This window comes from Colias philodice, chromosome 30, assembly GCF_061535455.1.
Source record: "Colias philodice isolate Cphi_HAF_F1 chromosome 30, ilColPhil1 Martin Lab GWU primary, whole genome shotgun sequence".
Lineage (NCBI taxonomy): Eukaryota > Metazoa > Arthropoda > Insecta > Lepidoptera > Pieridae > Colias > Colias philodice.
Genome location: NC_143115.1, coordinates 5,059,128 through 5,077,126, shown reverse-complemented (window position 1 = coordinate 5,077,126; position 17,999 = coordinate 5,059,128). Strand labels below are relative to the sequence as shown.

The following is a 17,999-nucleotide window of genomic DNA, read 5'->3' as shown; positions in this document are numbered from 1 at the left end:
CACTTATAAGTTGTGTTGTGTTTAAGTTAAATCTTAACTTGAATGGAAATTGAGGTTCATAAATCTTTTTTTATTATTTCGATTGTGGCAATTTTATTGTGTTTTTTTTACGATTCAAGTTTTGACTATAAATAGGCTTGTTTGATAAAAAATGTATTTTTTTCATAATTTCGCCCAAAGCGATTCGCGTCATCATTTCTCTCTCGAACATCTAAGGATTGGAACTCTCTATAACTCATACAGTTTTTCTATCTTCTTACAATCTATCCAAATTCAAAGCAAATGTGAATAAGCACTAACATGCTCCAACTTAGGACGCGTTGTCACTTACCATCAGGTGAAACAGCGGCCAAATGTTTACCTATTCATGAATAAAAAATAAAAATAAAAAATTTCGATATGAATACAAAATGAATCTCAAAACATTTTAATGTAGAAAGTAATAAATAAATTAACAGGCAATAAATGATTTTATTCCATTACAAAAAAATTCTTCACATTTTCAACACCATTTAAACAATAAAAGAATTAAGAGAAATACAAAAAAACCCTTTTTCCATTAACAAATTCGACCATTCCATCAGGTCATGTTACGATAAATATGTGCCCGCCGGGAATCGAACCCCCGATGTAGTAATTAACTGGATCACGCTTGGTTGTGAACCGACTTGGAAAAAGAGGCAATATTCTTCCTTCTTCAATCTATACTAATATTGTAAAGCTGAAGAGTTTGTTCGTTTGTTTGAACGCGCTAATCTCGGGAACTACTGTTCCGATTTGAAAATTTCTTTCGGTACTAGATAGCCCATTTATCGAGGAAGGCTTATAGGCTATATGTGTATATCATTACGTTAAGACCAACTGGAACGGATCTATGCGGGTAAAACCGTGAAGCGCAGCTAGTCAATAATATTATTATATAAGCTGAAGAGTTTGTGAAGTAAAACTTCTTTAGGCGCGTTGGGAGTAAAATTTCAAGGTCCCGTCATGACATCCATCACGTCATGGAGTAAGGCGACGATTTTCTTTTTTTAAAACTTTATTGCCTTTATGATGAATGTAGTTGTAACATCTAAGCTAAATAATATGAAAAGGAACCCTAGTCCCAGGTCCGTCCCCGGAGAGGGCCCGGCCAAATGGACGGCCCATGTTCTGCCCCGCCGGGGACCGTGTGAGGAATACCTTTAATGGACCTTTTAATTAATATATTCGGGGCAAATTTTTCGTTCTTGGAATGGAGAAAAAATGTGGACAATTTTGAGATATTATTCAATTTTAATTTTGTTGAAATTTTATTTTGGAAGATAAAATTGCGTAAAATTGTAGGTAGTTTATTTATTTAGGTATATGGGGTAAGGTAGGCTATTAAACAAGTCATTTACTGCGACTTTGTCTGGATTAAACTTTGTATGATGATGATGATAAGCCCCGCGGTTTTACCCGCATTGCTCCGCTACTGTTGGTCTTAGCGTGATGATATTTAGCCTATTGCCTTCCTCGATAAATGGGCTATCTAACAGTGAAATGTTTCTTTTTCAAATCGGACCAGTAGTTCCTGAAATTAGCGCATTTACACAAACAAACAAACTCTTCAGTTTTATAATATGAAGTGTCTACGCCTGTTAATTTATAATAGCAATCGCGCACGCACCGACATGGATTGTCATTTTTATTAATTTATCATTTATTGGCCGGGTAGAATGTATTTTTTTTACTCACAAAGAAACCTTTGTACAAATGGGGCGTTGGTGTTGAAAATAAAATCTTTATACAAGTAATATTGAGTTTCCCTAAAGAAATTCCAGTTCCCATGCCTAAAGCGGGAACAATTTGGCGACCGTGACAGGACGAAAACGGATTTCACCGCAAAATACGAGTTAATTACAAAATATCTACACATCTACGCAACATTGTTTCTGGAATTGACGACTTCAATTTGGGACTGATTCCTGTCGAAAAGGATAACCTGCTCGTCTGAACAACGATACAGCTAAAGTGTCGTGCCGGAGTGCAGCTCATAGTACCAAGTTAAGTGCAAATCCTTAATTCCAATAACACATTCCTATACCTAACCTTATAACATAAAATTCACGTTCATAATTATCCAAAAATTACCTATTATTTCGCTTCCATTTGTGTAAAACAATTTAAATTATAGTAATATTGGTTTATCAATACCTATTATCATTTCTTCACGCCAGATTCCCTTGCGGAATTGGCATGTAAATCGTAATTCATTTGTTCCAAATTAAATTCATTTTTTGTTAACAACAATCTCGAATATCATAGCCCTTCTCGCTTATAAACTCGACTTCGCCGAATAATTTCAGGAGCCGTCTTCTCAGGCAACTAAATATCGCTTGCACGATCTTCTGCGAAGCAGCTGCGTGTGAGCAGCAGCCCGGCTACCAGCGGCAGGTTCCACCAGGCGAGGAGCGTGAGATAAGCATTTTATTTCTTCCATAATTTTATCAAGCTTGTTGACGTGCATTTAAATAATTAATTGATCGAAAAATAATTAAATAATTTCAAAATAATTACATACAATTAAATTTTAATTTCATAACAATATTCAATCAAACTATTTTACAAAATGTCTACGGAACCTAATCCAAAGTTATTAAGAGATTTATATTCAAAAAGGTCTGCTATTAAGGGCCAAATTACAAAATTTAAAAATTATTTGGACAGAATTAGCGAGTCCATTTCAATGAATGAACTATTAATGGCTGAATTTAAATTGAAACTTGGCAAATTCGAAGCATTGTCAACAAAGTTTGATGTATTGCAGACTGAGATTGAGGTTCTTAATTCTGAAAATATAGATTCTGAGATTGATGAAAGAGACGACATTGAGAACGATTTCGTCCAAGGTATTGCTTCTGCTAAAATAATGATTAAACAATATGATAATTTATTTAATGACAACGAAAATCGTAGGAAATCGATGGGCAATGAAGACTCTTTCCATCAAGACTCAAATGTTAAATTACCACGAATCGAAATCTCAAAGTTTGATGGTTCATACTTCCGTTGGCTAGAGTTCCGCGATACATTTTCAAATTTAGTTCATAAAAACAAAAATATTACAGATATACATAAATTTCATTATTTAATTTCTTACCTTGAGGGTGATGCGGCACGGATTGTCTCTAATCTCGAAGTGTCAACAGCAAACTACCAGGCAGCCTGGACGCTACTTTGCGACAGATATAATAACAAAAGGCTTCTTGTTGATCATCACTTAGATTCTTTACTTAATATTCAATCTTTAACTCGTGAGTCAGACAAGTCACTACGTTTTTTAGTCGATCATGTTACAAAAAATCTTCGCGCCTTGTCTAGCCTGGGTCAGCCTACTGACTACTGGGATGTACTTATAATATTTATTTTGTCTTCTAAATTGGACAAATGTACTCTTGTTAAATGGGAAGAGTATCGAAATACTATTGATGACATTCCAACTTTGCAACAATTTCAACGATTTTTAATCAACCGTGCAGATGTGTTGGAATCTTTGAATCGTAATAAGGTTGGCACTAATAATGAATCCCAAAATAATTCTAAATCACAATTCACGTCACGTCCCTCACAACTAAATTCACAAAAAAATAATAAATTTAATACAAATAGAAATACTAATTCATTTTCTACATCTAATCAAAATAAATTAAACGTTTATCTTTGCATAATTTGTAACGAAAATCACAGAATTTATGACTGTCCAACATTTAAGTCTAAAAACATTCAAGATAGGCTGTCGTATGTAAATAAATATAAATTATGTCGAAATTGCCTCAGACAAGGGCATCCTGTCAGTGACTGCCGCATGGGTTCATGTCGACAATGCCAGCAAAAACACAACACTCTTCTCCATGATTCTAATGATGACGTCACTGCCAACTTCAGCACAGATGAACAAGTTGAACCAAACGAATCTGTAGCAGCCTTTTCTAGACAAATGTCCAAACATGTTCTCCTATCTACAGCATTGATAGAAGTTTTTAACCCAATTAATAAGCAAGTAGAAAAGGTTCGTGCTCTCTTGGATTGTGGCAGCCAGTCTTCATTTGTCACTAAATCCCTGCAACGAAGAATGTCATTAAGAACTTGCCCATTGCAGGCAATGAATGTCATTGGCATTGGCAATAATTCTTCTAATACAGTGCACGAAAGCTGTCTTACTCAATTAAAATCTCTAAATAGCAACTATAGCGTTACTCTTTCATGTCTTGTTCTCAACGAATTGACGGGCCGCTTACCTAAGACCCCAGTTGACATTCAAGGTCTCAAAATACCTAATTCTTTAACTTTGGCGGACCCTGAGTTCTACAAGCCAGCTCCGATTGAAGTTTTAATTGGAGCAGATATCTTCTGGGACATTCTAGAAAGCGAACAGCTTTCTTTAGGTCCTAATAATCCTAAATTGCAAAATTCTAAATTCGGCTGGTTAATAGCTGGCCCAATTAATAATTCTCGTAGTAGCGAAATTCATTGCAATCATGCCATAAATACAAACCCTACTTCTAACGAAATTCACAAAATGTTCACAAAATTCTGGGAGCTTGAAGAGCTACCCCAAAAAACTGTTGGAAGTCAAAATGACATAACATGCGAAAAACACTTTCTAAATACCAGCACTCGCTTAGAAAGCGGCAGATTCTGTGTGAAGTTACCCCTAAAGGACTCACCTGACTGCCTCGGCGATTCATATTCTCAAGCTAAAAAACGATTCCTAAATCTTGAGAAAAGATTTAGACGAAATGATATCTAATCACCGGGCCCTGTGATGATGAAGATCAACTTTAATACATTCAAAATTCAGTTTCAAACGCTCTAAATTCAGCTTGTTTTCCTCTACGAAAGTACAAAACTAATTCAAAAAACTTATTTTAAAATTTACACGAAAGTAATACAGAACATTTGACAATCAGTGAGTCGTCGAGCACTCTCGGACTTTGTTGGGATCCATCGAAGGATGCCTTCAATTTTCCAATCGAAATTCCACTTCATAGTGACAAAATCACAAAGAGACATATCCTCTCAAGTTCATTTCGAATCTTCGATCCTTTGGGTCTTTTGAGCCCGTGTATTATTCAACCAAAGATGTTGCTCCAAAAATTGTGGCTCAAGGGTGTTGAGTGGGATGAACCTGTGTCGCAGGATATCAAAAATGACTGGTTGGACATTGTTGATAATCTAAAATTTCTTTCAAACATCGATATTTCTCGTAGAGTTCTTTGTGATTCACCAAAAATCATCGAATTGCATTCGTTTAGCGATGCATCTCGATGCGCTTATGGGCTCAACTTAACAAAAAACACGAAGAAGACTTACCTGAAGTCAAGGTCCATACAGCCGTCGAATCTGAAATTAATTTTGATTTTAAAAAATATTCTAAATTTACAAAACTTCAAATAACTTTCACTTACATTCTACGATTTTACCCAACTCTAAAAACAAAATAAAAATAATAAACTTACCGGCATTTTATTAATTGAATAATTAAATTATTCTTTTCAAAAACTGCGTTACCTGCACTCGTCTTCGTGGTCAGACCTATAATCCAAAAATGGCTGACTTACCTTCAAATCGCGTCAACGTTGACTTTCCCTTCAAGTCTGTTGGAGTGGACTATGCGGGCCCTTTCTTCATTCTAAATCGTAAAGGACGCGGTGCTAGAGTAATTAAGTGCTACTTATGTTTGTTTGTGTGTCTGCGTTTCAAATGCATTCACTTAGAGGTCGTGTCTGATTTGACAAAAGATGCTTATATTATGACACTTCGCAGATTTGTGGCACGCCGTGGGAAGCCAACCGAAATGTTTTCCGACAACGGTAAAAATTTTGTAGCTGCCGCGAAAGAATTGAATAGTTTTCTAAAGGCTAATCAGGAACCTCTGTCTGAGTTTGCTGCTCAGGAGGGAATAAAATTTTCTTTTATCCCCGCTTACGCTCCTCACTTTGGTGGAATATGGAAGGCCGGGGTTAAGTCCGCTAAATTTCATATAAAGCGAGTCATGGGCAATACTCATCTCACATTTGAGGAACTTTCGACATTGTTTGCTCAAGTGGAGGCCATTCTCAATAGCCGTCCTCTGTGTCCCATGTCATCTTCCCCCAATGACTTCCTTTCCTTGTCCCCAGGGCACTTCTAAATCGGAAGACAACTCTAAAGAGAGCTCCCTGGATAGATATGGCAGACTTGAACAAATTCGCCAACACTTCTGGAAGAGATGGCAGAAAGAGTATATCTCAGAAATGCAACTACGAACCAAATGGAAGGTTGACAAATCAAAAATAAACGTCGGAGACCTCGTACTGCTTCAAGAGGATAATTCTCCACCACTTTGTTGGCGCATGGGGCGTATCGTTCGATTATTCCATGGAACAGACGGCGTTTGTCGAGTTGCGGACGTCGAAACTACGAGAGGCTGCGTTCGAAGACCTTTGGTTCGACTGTGTCCTCTGCCCACTTCTGAAGACCTTCAAGCTTGAAAATCTACGCTTTTCACCGGGGGGAGGATTATGTCTACGCCTGTTAATTTATAATAGCAATCGCGCACGCACCGACATGGATTGTCATTTTTATTAATTTATCATTTATTGGCCGGGTAGAATGTATTTTTTTTACTCACAAAGAAACCTTTGTACAAATGGGGCGTTGGTGTTGAAAATAAAATCTTTATACAAGTAATATTGAGTTTCCCTAAAGAAATTCCAGTTCCCATGCCTAAAGCGGGAACATGAAGTATACATTATATTTACGTGTTTTCATTTAAATATTAGTGTAAAACAATCATCGATAATTTATCAATAGTTGTAAATTTTCTTAAGCTGTAATTTTATTCCGAAACGAATAAAACCAAGGGAAAAGCCTAGTGTTGAACAATATAAAAACATTTATATAAAACGTCGTTTGTCCATTCTTGTATAAAAGCCAATCACTTAACGACGCGATGATCAAATTTGTGTACTGCGATTTAACAGTTTTGATACTTTGAATTTATTTACATTAATAATCTGGAAATATACGAAGAAATTGAACTATTTATTGTAAGTTAATATTATTTCTTTGAACTTTCGAAATCTAACATTCTCATCGAAATCAATCCAGCCATTTCGGTTCTTGGGATTAACCAAAACTACCTTATAAAGCTTTTATCATATGCAACGTTAATATCAATTAATTGTTGATATAATTTATTGAATTTGTAGAGATAATAAAGCAATAGTTACTATGCTGCAATTACAATTAATATTTCACAGTATAATAATTAAAATATCACATTTATTGATACAATAGGCATGACGACAGTATCCATAAATGATCGTATTAGTGTTTTTAAGGGAAAATGTATAATAGATAAATTACATATAGTGACTTAGAAATCTTAAAAACATTAAGATTAATGAGATTATCAATAAAATAAAACATTGAAATACTGCAGTTGGCCATTTTGACTAAAACACGCGTGACGTCACGCTTAAGTAAACAACTCACGTCAGATGTTTTTTGTTGTTATGAATATGTTGAGAATACGCATTTTTATTTATTTTCTATTGTTTCACGTATGCTTTATCGACTCAGAACAGAAATATAATTGCGAATTCACGAATACATGGTTCGGGTTTCTCCGCGCCAACTTTATACAATCATTTCTTATTATTTTCTCGCTTAAAATAATTACTAACACATTTTTTAGCATTATTTTTATGTGGATTCACACTGCAATACTGCACACCACTTATAAACTTAGAAATTCGTTTCTATAACACATATTAAATAAATATTTTTTTAATTTTCTTCGCAATGCGTACAAATAATTACGTATTTACCAAAGTGTGACGTCACTCCTACGCCATGACACCTGCGAGCTGTTTTGGCACAGTTAATAAATATTTTTTGGAAAATGGCTTTTATCTTCGTTAAATTTAAGTATATTACCGAAATATAGGGTTTTTCTTGTATAGTAAACGTATACACACATTATGGAAGAGGATTTCAAAATCTTTCGTCATGCCTATTACAAAGCTATTCGATTACTTTTAATTGATATTTATTAATTGAATTATTTTATTGATTAATTGGTTTGTTTTATTGTTTCAGGTAATTTCAACGTGTGTTATTGTGTGGCTGGTAAAACTTCGAAATATCTCTATTCTATCTTAACTTAAGTCTATTGTAAACAAAAACACTACAATGGTGGCTATCTGATAGGTACTGAGTTCGTTCGTGGTGAATAAATAAAGTGACCGTAACAAGTATTTAGGAAGATATGTTATTATTATGTAGTTTACTAAGTCTTTTTACGGGACATAGGGAAACGCTTGACCACTATCTCGCCTGTTGGTAAGCGAAGATGTGGTCTAAGATAGAACGCGATTCGCTAGAGATACCTTTTCGCTCTTCTCTTGAAGTAATTTATTCAAAAGTAAAATTCTTCTGCTTATCAGTATCAGTTACAAGTGAACTACTAATTCTTGATATTATCGAATTCAAACAAACAATCTTTACAGCTCTATTATATAAGTGAATCGCGTTTAAACAAACGAACAAGCTGCACCTTATTTAAGTATATACATATATCCAAGTATCAATACTGTCAGTCGCGCTATAATCACTATTGACAAATCGTTTTCGATCGAGGGCCGATTCGCGCGATTTCGGCCGCATCCGTTTCCTGTTTGGTATTTCATATAACTAGCGAATACCCGCGGTTTTTCTCGCTTTAAGTAACTTATATAATAAATTATAATTTACTTTAAAAAGGACAATCAATGTTTGTGCTATAAAAATGAAATTTTAAACCAATTATAATAGAGAGAGTAAATATTTGTAACATCTTTAATCACCATTTAAATATTTGTTTGCTTTTATATAAGAAAAGCTTATTTCAATAGAAAAACTGACTTCATAGAAAGCTAAAAATAAAATAATAAATTCTTATAACACTGGGCAAGACAAACAATTAATTATATTTCGTAAAATTTCCAAAAATATGAATAAAAAACAATGAGGTATTATGTACACAATGTAATGATGAAACACGCAATAATAGAAAAGGCGTTTTGTACACGGAGCGGTTGAAACGCCGCGTTTTATTAATTCCACAAATGTACACATGATTTTTTATTGTATGAATAATTGAATAGAGACAGAAACATGTTTGAAGGGTGTTTTTCATCAATTTTAACTTATATGTGTTAGTTCAAAATTTTCATATCTATGTTTCAAGGCCTGAAAACAGTATAAAATATAAACATTTTTAGCCTCACCTTATATACTTCGCCAAGATAGTAACATAAACTGCACTCATACTAAAAAAACTACACTCGTAACGTTTTTTTTAGGCCGTCAAACCATGTCTTATAGTCTATGCTGTATTAACGTAGCGCTTTTTCCCGTATCCTACAAACCGCTGCGTCTGTAAACAGCCTTATCGTTTCAAGAACTGTTCGAATAAGTCACAATATTATGATAATGAAACGTATTTAATATTCTTAAATTAATGATGTCGGAATAACCTGGGGCGGGTGTTTACGAACGTTTTATTTCTGACTAGATAGAGCCTGCGGTTTTGCTTCTGTTTTAGTATGAAGTTTATAGAATTATAATTTTTGAATGGGATAGGGATATAAATATGTTTATTATTCGTTCTGTCTGGTTTAACTTAGATGTTTTAGGTATACCTATAATTTTTAAGTTAAAACTATTGCTACAAAATAATTGCATTCCGCTAACCTATGCCTATAATTACGTTTCTCTAGAAGATCATAACGTACCTACATACATACAAATTTTCATCAGAATCGGTTCAGTAGTTTCCTATAAACTAGTGAACCGATTCTAGACATAGATAATAGTTATCATACTACAATACTTCGAAACACAATATCAACATGGCGGTTCAATAGCTCTCGAGTGGCCCGCGCAAATTGCTTTTGGCGCGAACTGTCACCTGTCAATGTCACTTGACGAGCTGTCAACGCGATTTGTTGTCTGTGGCGGTTATGACTAGTGTTTTATTCACAGAGTTGTCTAGTGGTCCGCCCCGGCTTCGCCCATGGTACATATTTCGCAATAAAAGATAGCCTATGTCCTTTCTCGGGTATCAAAATATCTCCATACCAAATTTCATGCAAATTGGTTCAGTAGTTTAGGCGTGATTGAGTAACAGACAGACAGACAGAGTTACTTTCGCATTTATAATGTATTAATAATATGGATTTTATAAGTAGTAATATTAGTTGGTGCGTGGATGTGATTTTTTTGTTGGGAAGTTGTTGGTATATGAAGAATGATAATTTTTAAATATATTGTGTTGGTAGAAAACACAAATATTTGTGTAGTGGACATGAAGAAAAAAATGTCTCGGTCTGGCAGGACACAGAAGGCTGATCACCTACTTGTCCCTAAAGAAAATCGATCATTTTAACAGATGTATCATGCATAATGCATCTTACTCGACATGGGACTTCGCTTTTTTTTACTACTTTGGAATAGATAAACTATCTCTACATGAATATTTCATCACTTAAAGCCTACCGATTCTGTAGTAAACCATATATTTTCTTAAAAGTATCAAAAGCACAAAATTTAAGCTCACTACGAAGATTATTGAATCATATTTGACAGTTACTAGTTGGCTTCCCGCCAATTTCTTATCTGTGGTCGTAAAGTTTTCTAAAATCCAAGATGGCGGGTCTCTTAGCTTCTAAGTTTAAGAAGAGGGTCAATTTTTAGTGTGTTTAATGTTTTGTTGAAATTGAATAATTCTCAGTATTCATTTAGTTAATACTTAGTAGATACGTACCTATAACCTACATTTAAGTATTCTGTGATAATATTATTACAATGTTTTGTTTTAATCTAAATCATAATCTAGATGAGAAAAATAACTAAACCACGTCAAAGTAATTATTAAATCAAATCATACAATTTCTTTATAAACGATTTTTAGAAATACAGAAAATAGCCGATAAGATACTGTAGTTCATAGTATATAAAATAAATATTTCTCTGATACGGGAATTGAACCCCCAACCCTCTAGAATAAGTCAACCACTGCACTATAACTTCAAGTTAACACAACTAACTTAACCCTACCCCTTAAAAGTAAGCATCATCAAAAATATTTTTATTTTTCATAAAAACCTTCCAAGTACTTACTTATGATGCTTAAACCGTCTGAGAATGCTTCAAGTGTTCTAAGAGCCCGCCATTTTGTTTTTTGACCGACTTCCAAAAAGAAGGTTGTGTTTGTACCTGTTTTTAAGTCGTGATAGTGATATTTCTATTATTTTGAAATTATTGTTTCGATGGAATAGGTAGGTTATTTTAAGATTGATATAATGAATCTCTTATTTTTGACAAGGAAAATCTATACATATAAACTTAAACTTTTATAAAGAAAAGTGATGAGTGAAACCGCGGGCTATAGTTAGTTTTTCCAAATGATTCAATTTGTAAACATCCTGTATGGATTTATAAATTATAAATAAATAAATATTATAAATATTATAAGACCACAGAACAGTAAAGTAGATAGAAGTGTGATGTGGGCGTGGCCCATGTGTCAATGATAAGTTTAGATCACCTAACTTGCTCTCAGTTGTGCGCAGAAAAATATTCGAGTCGGTTGTCAGCTGTCAAACCTTTTTTCCATATTTATTCATTAATTAGGACGTGTTGTTCGGTATAAAGAGTGCAAAAATGATAGCAGACGAAATAATATCAGCAATGAAGGCATTTCATACCGTCGGTAAGTCTTATTTTAATTTATTTTAATTATATTTTATGTTATAACTTCGCTTGTCGTAATTTGTCAAAATTGTATACAAATAATTAGTCAAAATGAACCTTAATCCATAAGAAATTAGTACTATTATAGATTGAACAGCAAACAAGACTTTCTGGAATATTATTGCAATAAACAAACGAATGTCGCTTTAGTGATGCTTGTGGTGCATATCGACAGTATCGATACTTTAGAAAAGACAAACATTATAAATATTAAATTTTATTTTATTTTTCCTTAGCTTTCATTTGTCTAATTTATTTATAGATTTCCCAAAGAGGCTAATTTAAAAGAGAAATGGATATATGCAACGTGACGAGTTAACTGGATGCCGAACAGTACTAAGCGGTCTAACAAAGGCCACCGATACATCAAACCTACAGCAGTTCCAAGATTTAAAATAATGCATATTTTCTGTTTGTATTTTGTAAATATAGATTTATACTATTCTATTCCGTTTTTTATTTAATAATAATAATATAAAAAGACGTACTTAGTAGTAATAACTAATAAACATACTCCAAAATGTGACGCATTATACTATACTCATATAAAAGAAAGAAAAAAAATACACAAAAAATATTTATTTGTGAATTATCGATAACAAGGCTGACATCCCTCAGAGCATAGCATCAGATAAATATCAAGTTAATGTCATTAATGTTGAGTGACACAAATTTCAACCTTATATCTATGTGTTGCGTTTCAAATTTATATCTATCGAAAACTAACGCCCTCTGTTGTGGAGTAGCTGAATGTTTTCGAATTTGGAATTTCTGTGCAATGAGAAACAAAACAGCTAATATACCTAGGGATGTTATACTAAAATAAACCGTAACATGGTGCGTTAGGGTACATATTGAAATGCTGAATTTATAACCTAAGTCAGTTTTTACTCAAATTAAGCTGTCCAATCAAAGGCATAGTTTACTTGTAGTGTACTGTATAACTATCGGTTTAAATGTGTGGGTTTGACGACACTGGTTTTCATACTAATTAGACATTACAGCACTTCTATATGTTTTTACTGTTCTGTGTATAAGACATTATTACACAAATCGACCTAAAGTACCCGTCACGAGAAGCTATAAATTATGTAAACAAACATCTTTTACTAAGTAAACATTTTATACTGCGAGATAATAATAAATTGACCATATTCAATCGACATGAAATATAGACGGGTTATATGAAAGTAACAACCTATTTAATTTAGTCGGATCATATTTTAACGACGCAAAGCGCTATCGTTTGTGTTTCTTGGTACCGGAACGCGTCCGTCGCAGGGATTGTGAACTATCGGGACGCCATTTTGAAATAAACGCATCATTCGAGTTTCGAATGCGTACGAGTTTGTTTCATTGCTTTGCATATATCGCGGATCTGGTTGTTATTGTTAATTTTGTTATTGTTTCGTTATCACTTTTTTATTGTTGTTACTTTAATTGTTGCGTTAATTTTATTTGTTATTACGTATAATGGAGCCAGTAGCCAGTACATCTAAGGAAATAAATTCGCCACGAAAAAAACGTCAAAAGGTGCGTAATACAATTTATCTAAAATATATAATAAGTAAAAAGAAAGAGTTGTTTGTTCAAACGCGCTAATCTTTGGAAACTTAAGGTTAATATTAGAAGTAGGTTTTAAATTGTGAAGTAATTGGTTAGGTTAATTGGTATATTTGTTATATTTGTATATATATGTGTATTGGTATATTTGTTAATTGTAATATTTGTTACTTAATAATTTATTAAATCTTAAACAAATTCATTTTTTTTGTTGGTCCAAATGTTGTGAACTCCTGAACACTTGTTTACAAAATTTATAGCTTCTCATGACGGTTACTTTAGTCCCACAGTAAGGTCAATTAAGGCTTGTGTTGTGGGTACTAGGCGACGATAAATATAATATTTAATAAATACATATATATAGATAACTAGCGGTCCGCCCCGGCTTCGCCCGTGGTACATATTTACGTTTTCTCTACATAAGAACCATCCTCGTATTTCAAGGAATATAATAAAAAAAGAATTATCGAAATCGGTTCAGCCGTTCTCGAGTTATGCGCTTACCAACACATTTTGCGATTCATTTTTATATATAAGAGAAGAAGAAGACCCATACCAAGAACCACAATACCCAGACCCAAGAACAAATAATTGAGTTCATCACACAAATATTTGCCCTGACCGGGGATGGAACCCGGGACCGTCGGCTCAGTAGGCAGTTACTTTACCACTGCGCCAACCGCGTCGTTAAATGTTCATAAATTTGAGGGTATTCTTTAAAATTCACTTTACGTCCTAAATCTTTATGGACTTGTACAATACCTACCATAGTGCGGAAACGATAAAGTGATGTGCGATACATGTCGATAGATTTTTATGGAGAAAATCAATTGTTAAGAAAAAAACCATTCACAGAAAGATGTACAGAGTTAAGTATATAATATTTTACTGTGTATCTCCATTTTTTTCATAATTGTTTGATCCTTTACATAAATATATATGATGACTTATATTAAATACAATATATTATACAAAATAATAATATTAAATACAGTATACAAATAATTTGGAAAATCCAAAAGTGCACGCCTCATAATTTTTTTTTAATAAATATTTATTAATTATTATTTTTGTTTATTTAATAACAATTAAACCACATCGAATCAGACCCTGAAAAATGAAAGGGTTCTATTCCTGAGCATACTCAAGCGTAAGAGAGAAAAAAAGACTCGATTAGTAAAGTATTTCGGTCGCTATCGTGTTAACAAGAAAAAGGATCCGCACATACAGACACACGGACGTCCAAGACAGAACTTTTTTAAACTGTTTTTAACTAGTTTAAATAACAAAAATGACATCAAAAATATCATGAACGTTAAAAATAGTGTTTTTTCTTAATATGTGTGTGTATGTATTATCTTACAAGTGCAATGTATGATACATAAAGACATTTTAAGTTTGAAAAATCAGATGTTTTGCGCGAAGTGACAGTAGTACCCACCTCAACGCTTCGCTTATGAGGCGTGCAAAATACGAAATAAGATACGATACATTTCACACAACTCACAAACACGTACGAAGCCAAAGGTCATCGCTAGTCTCAGAACTACGGGAACGTGTAGCAATAATCAGATAAACATACTAAAATATTTGATTTTATCGCAAGATACATGTTACTTGTGCAACTAAGCGCGTCTTGTATTAAAATGAACTTTAAGATCTTAGCTTAGCTCTTATCCACTTCAAGAAATATTACTAGCTGCGCTCCGCGGTTTTACCCGCGTGGCTTCTCTTTTATATAGCCTATGCCCTATAGCCTTCATCGATAAATGGGCTATCTAACACCGAAAGAGAATTTTTCAAATCGGACCAGTAGCCAAACAAACTCTTCAGCTTAATAATATTCGTATAGATAATACATATTATGATATAGGTCTTTATGTGTGGTTTGTGTATTGTGTCAATTAAAGAGGTTTCATACATTCTTTCAACGTTATATATAACTAAATTTTTCGTGTTGCGTTGACCTTATTTTCAATTGTTTATATCCCCCAGTCATATTTACAACAATAAATTATTTTATCAAAGTGGATTTCAAACATTTTATTGTTATTTTCCTTTCATGTAATAACTAAATACCTAAATGGAAATGTATTTGACAAACCTAGAATTTAAAGTCGTTAAAAACTTCGTAATTATACTTACTTGTAACTTACTAACCAAAACGGTATATTAAACAATAAATTTTACAAAGACATTGATAGCTTAATTAACTTTCCACTTTATTACTATCCAATAAGACAATGAGTCGATAAAATTTTATCGATATTTGAGCACAACACTAACAGTGACAAGAAAAACGTCTTAATAACACACCTGGGCACCGCACTGTATTGTAGTGGGTTCGAATCTATTTGATACTTGATAAATTAAAGAAAGAAAGAAATAAACGTTAGGATATACAAAATAAATGAATTTATATGGAGGTGTCCTTGAAAATATTTCTTAATCGACTACAATATTTTTGTTAAATTCCACATATATTTTGCTGTTCTTTCATTTAAGAGTAACAAACATAAATTTTTGCCTTTTCTTCACTTTCTTCTCATCCATACTAATATTATAAATGCGAAAGTAACTCTGTCTGTCTGTCTGTTACTCAATCACGCCTAAACTACTGAACCAATTTTCATGAAATTTGGTATGGAGATATTTTGATACCCGAGAAAGGACATAGGCTACTTTTTATCCCGGGAAAATGACGCAATCACAGAAATCCCACGGGAACGGGAACTATGCGGATTTTTCTTTGACTGCGCGGGCGAAGCCGCGGGCGGAAACCTAGTTATTAATATAAATAGTAATCAGTATTATCTACATCTATACATCCATTCTCCATCACATTTATACACATAGTTTGCAAGTTATTGCATTAGTATTTCCTATGATATAAAATAAATTTAATTAAAACAATGAATTATGAAAGTATCAAAACGCGCCACCCGCTGTATACGCTCAGGTGTGTAACCGAAAGACAATTTACAATAAATTATAAGCAACCATTTTATATACATTTGTCTAATTTAGTGGTTTAAAACGATTTGCGTAAACATTCAAGGGGACATTGGGTCTTACCCCCGTGTGGGGTAAGGGGCAGATAATAAGATACTTCATAAATGTAAGTTTTTATATATAAAGTTATGTTTATAGCTTGCAATACCTCCTTCAGACTTATTTTTATTACTAGCTGTGTCCTGCGGTTTTGCCCGCATTGGTCTTAGCGTGATGATATATCTTATCTTATAATATATATATAAATCTCGTGTCACAATGTTTGTCCTCAATGGACTCCTAAACCACTTAACCGATTATAATAAAATTCGAACACCATGTGCATTGTGCAGTTCGATCCAACTTGAGAGATGGGATTGTTTAAACATGTAGGTACCACGGGTGAAGCCGGGGCGGACCGCTAGTATTATCCTATAGACTTCCTCGATGAATGGGCTATCTAACAGTGAAATATTTTTTTGAAATCGTACTCGTGGTTCCTAGATTAGCACATTCAAGCATACAAACTCTTCAGCTTTATAATATTAGTATAGATTCCAAATAGATATTGGTACTTATCGTATAATTAAAAAAAAACACACTAAGTTATAAATACCTATTATTTTTAAAATCACTGAGTTAATGTTTTCTATACAACTCGCAGTTTTCTTTTAAACATCAAGGCATAATATTATTAAAGCTACATAGGAGGTCACTTTGTTTTATAAAAAAAATTGATCATGATGATATTTCTATTCATCTAATATTCTAATATCCAATCACAGAAAACAAATCACTTTAAATTTGAATTTCACACACACTAATGTGTGGTCCAGATAGGGTTGTCAACTGCGATATTTTTATAAAGTATATCTGTATGTAATACTATAAAGATATTTCGGCTGCCTGTTACGTTTTCATAACCTTTATTGATGAAATTTGGTGTGAAACTAGTGTGAAGTCCCATGTCCCCAAGTGGGGTAAGGGGCAGATGCATTATACATCTGTTTCACTGATCGATTTTCTTTAGGGACAAGTAGGTGATCAGCCTTCTGTGTCCTACCAGACCAAGGGCTTTTTATTTTCTTCGTCTCCACCGGGAATCGAACCCAGGACCCCTCGGTGCTACGCTCACGCGTCAACCACTGTACCAAGGAGGCGGTACGAGTCTAGAGTTGCGTTAATTAAAAATGTTTGATACCTGAAGAAAAAGGTTATTGTTATAACTAGCTTACCGCCCGCGGCTTCGCCCGCTTTGTCTAAAACCTAATAAATTATATACTAGAACCTTCCTCTTGAATCACTCTATCTATTAAAAAAAAACCGCATCAAAATCCGTTGCGTAGTTTTAAAGATTTAAGCATACAAAGGGACAAGCGACTTTGTTTTATACTATGTATGTATAGTGATATTATGGCATAAAAATGCATGTGATAAGATAATGATTCCTTTCAAACAAAGCCTTACCGCTTTAATGCTAAGATGTCTGTCTGTCTGTTCACATAACTACTAACCTACTACACAGAATTTCATGTAGTTCTATTATAGACAGAAATTCATGAAACAAGTTAATTGGGAACAAAACCGAGCATATAACTACAAACCTAACTCATTCTAATTTCTCTTAAATTAAATTCTAA

The 17,999-nt window shown here is 33.6% G+C and overlaps 1 protein-coding gene, 2 long non-coding RNA genes and 1 pseudogene across 3 annotated transcripts in view; 3 read left to right on the top strand and 1 right to left on the bottom strand.

Moving 5' to 3' along the window:
* The window catches only part of LOC149475537 (uncharacterized), a 134,716-nt gene that overhangs the window by 91,115 nt on the left and 25,602 nt on the right, over nucleotides 1-17,999 (top strand). The window lies entirely within an intron of this gene.
* Nucleotides 4,800-6,739, top strand: LOC149475540 (uncharacterized; annotated as a pseudogene).
* LOC149475539 (uncharacterized) lies at nucleotides 11,530-12,252 on the top strand. The gene is made up of 2 exons (XR_016318035.1): nucleotides 11,530-11,764; nucleotides 12,068-12,252. It is a non-coding gene; the product is annotated as an uncharacterized LOC149475539 (long non-coding RNA).
* Nucleotides 11,951-13,644, bottom strand: LOC149475538 (uncharacterized). The gene is made up of 2 exons (XR_016318036.1): nucleotides 12,864-13,644; nucleotides 11,951-12,608 (listed from the first exon to the last, which is right to left on the bottom strand). It is a non-coding gene; the product is annotated as an uncharacterized LOC149475538 (long non-coding RNA).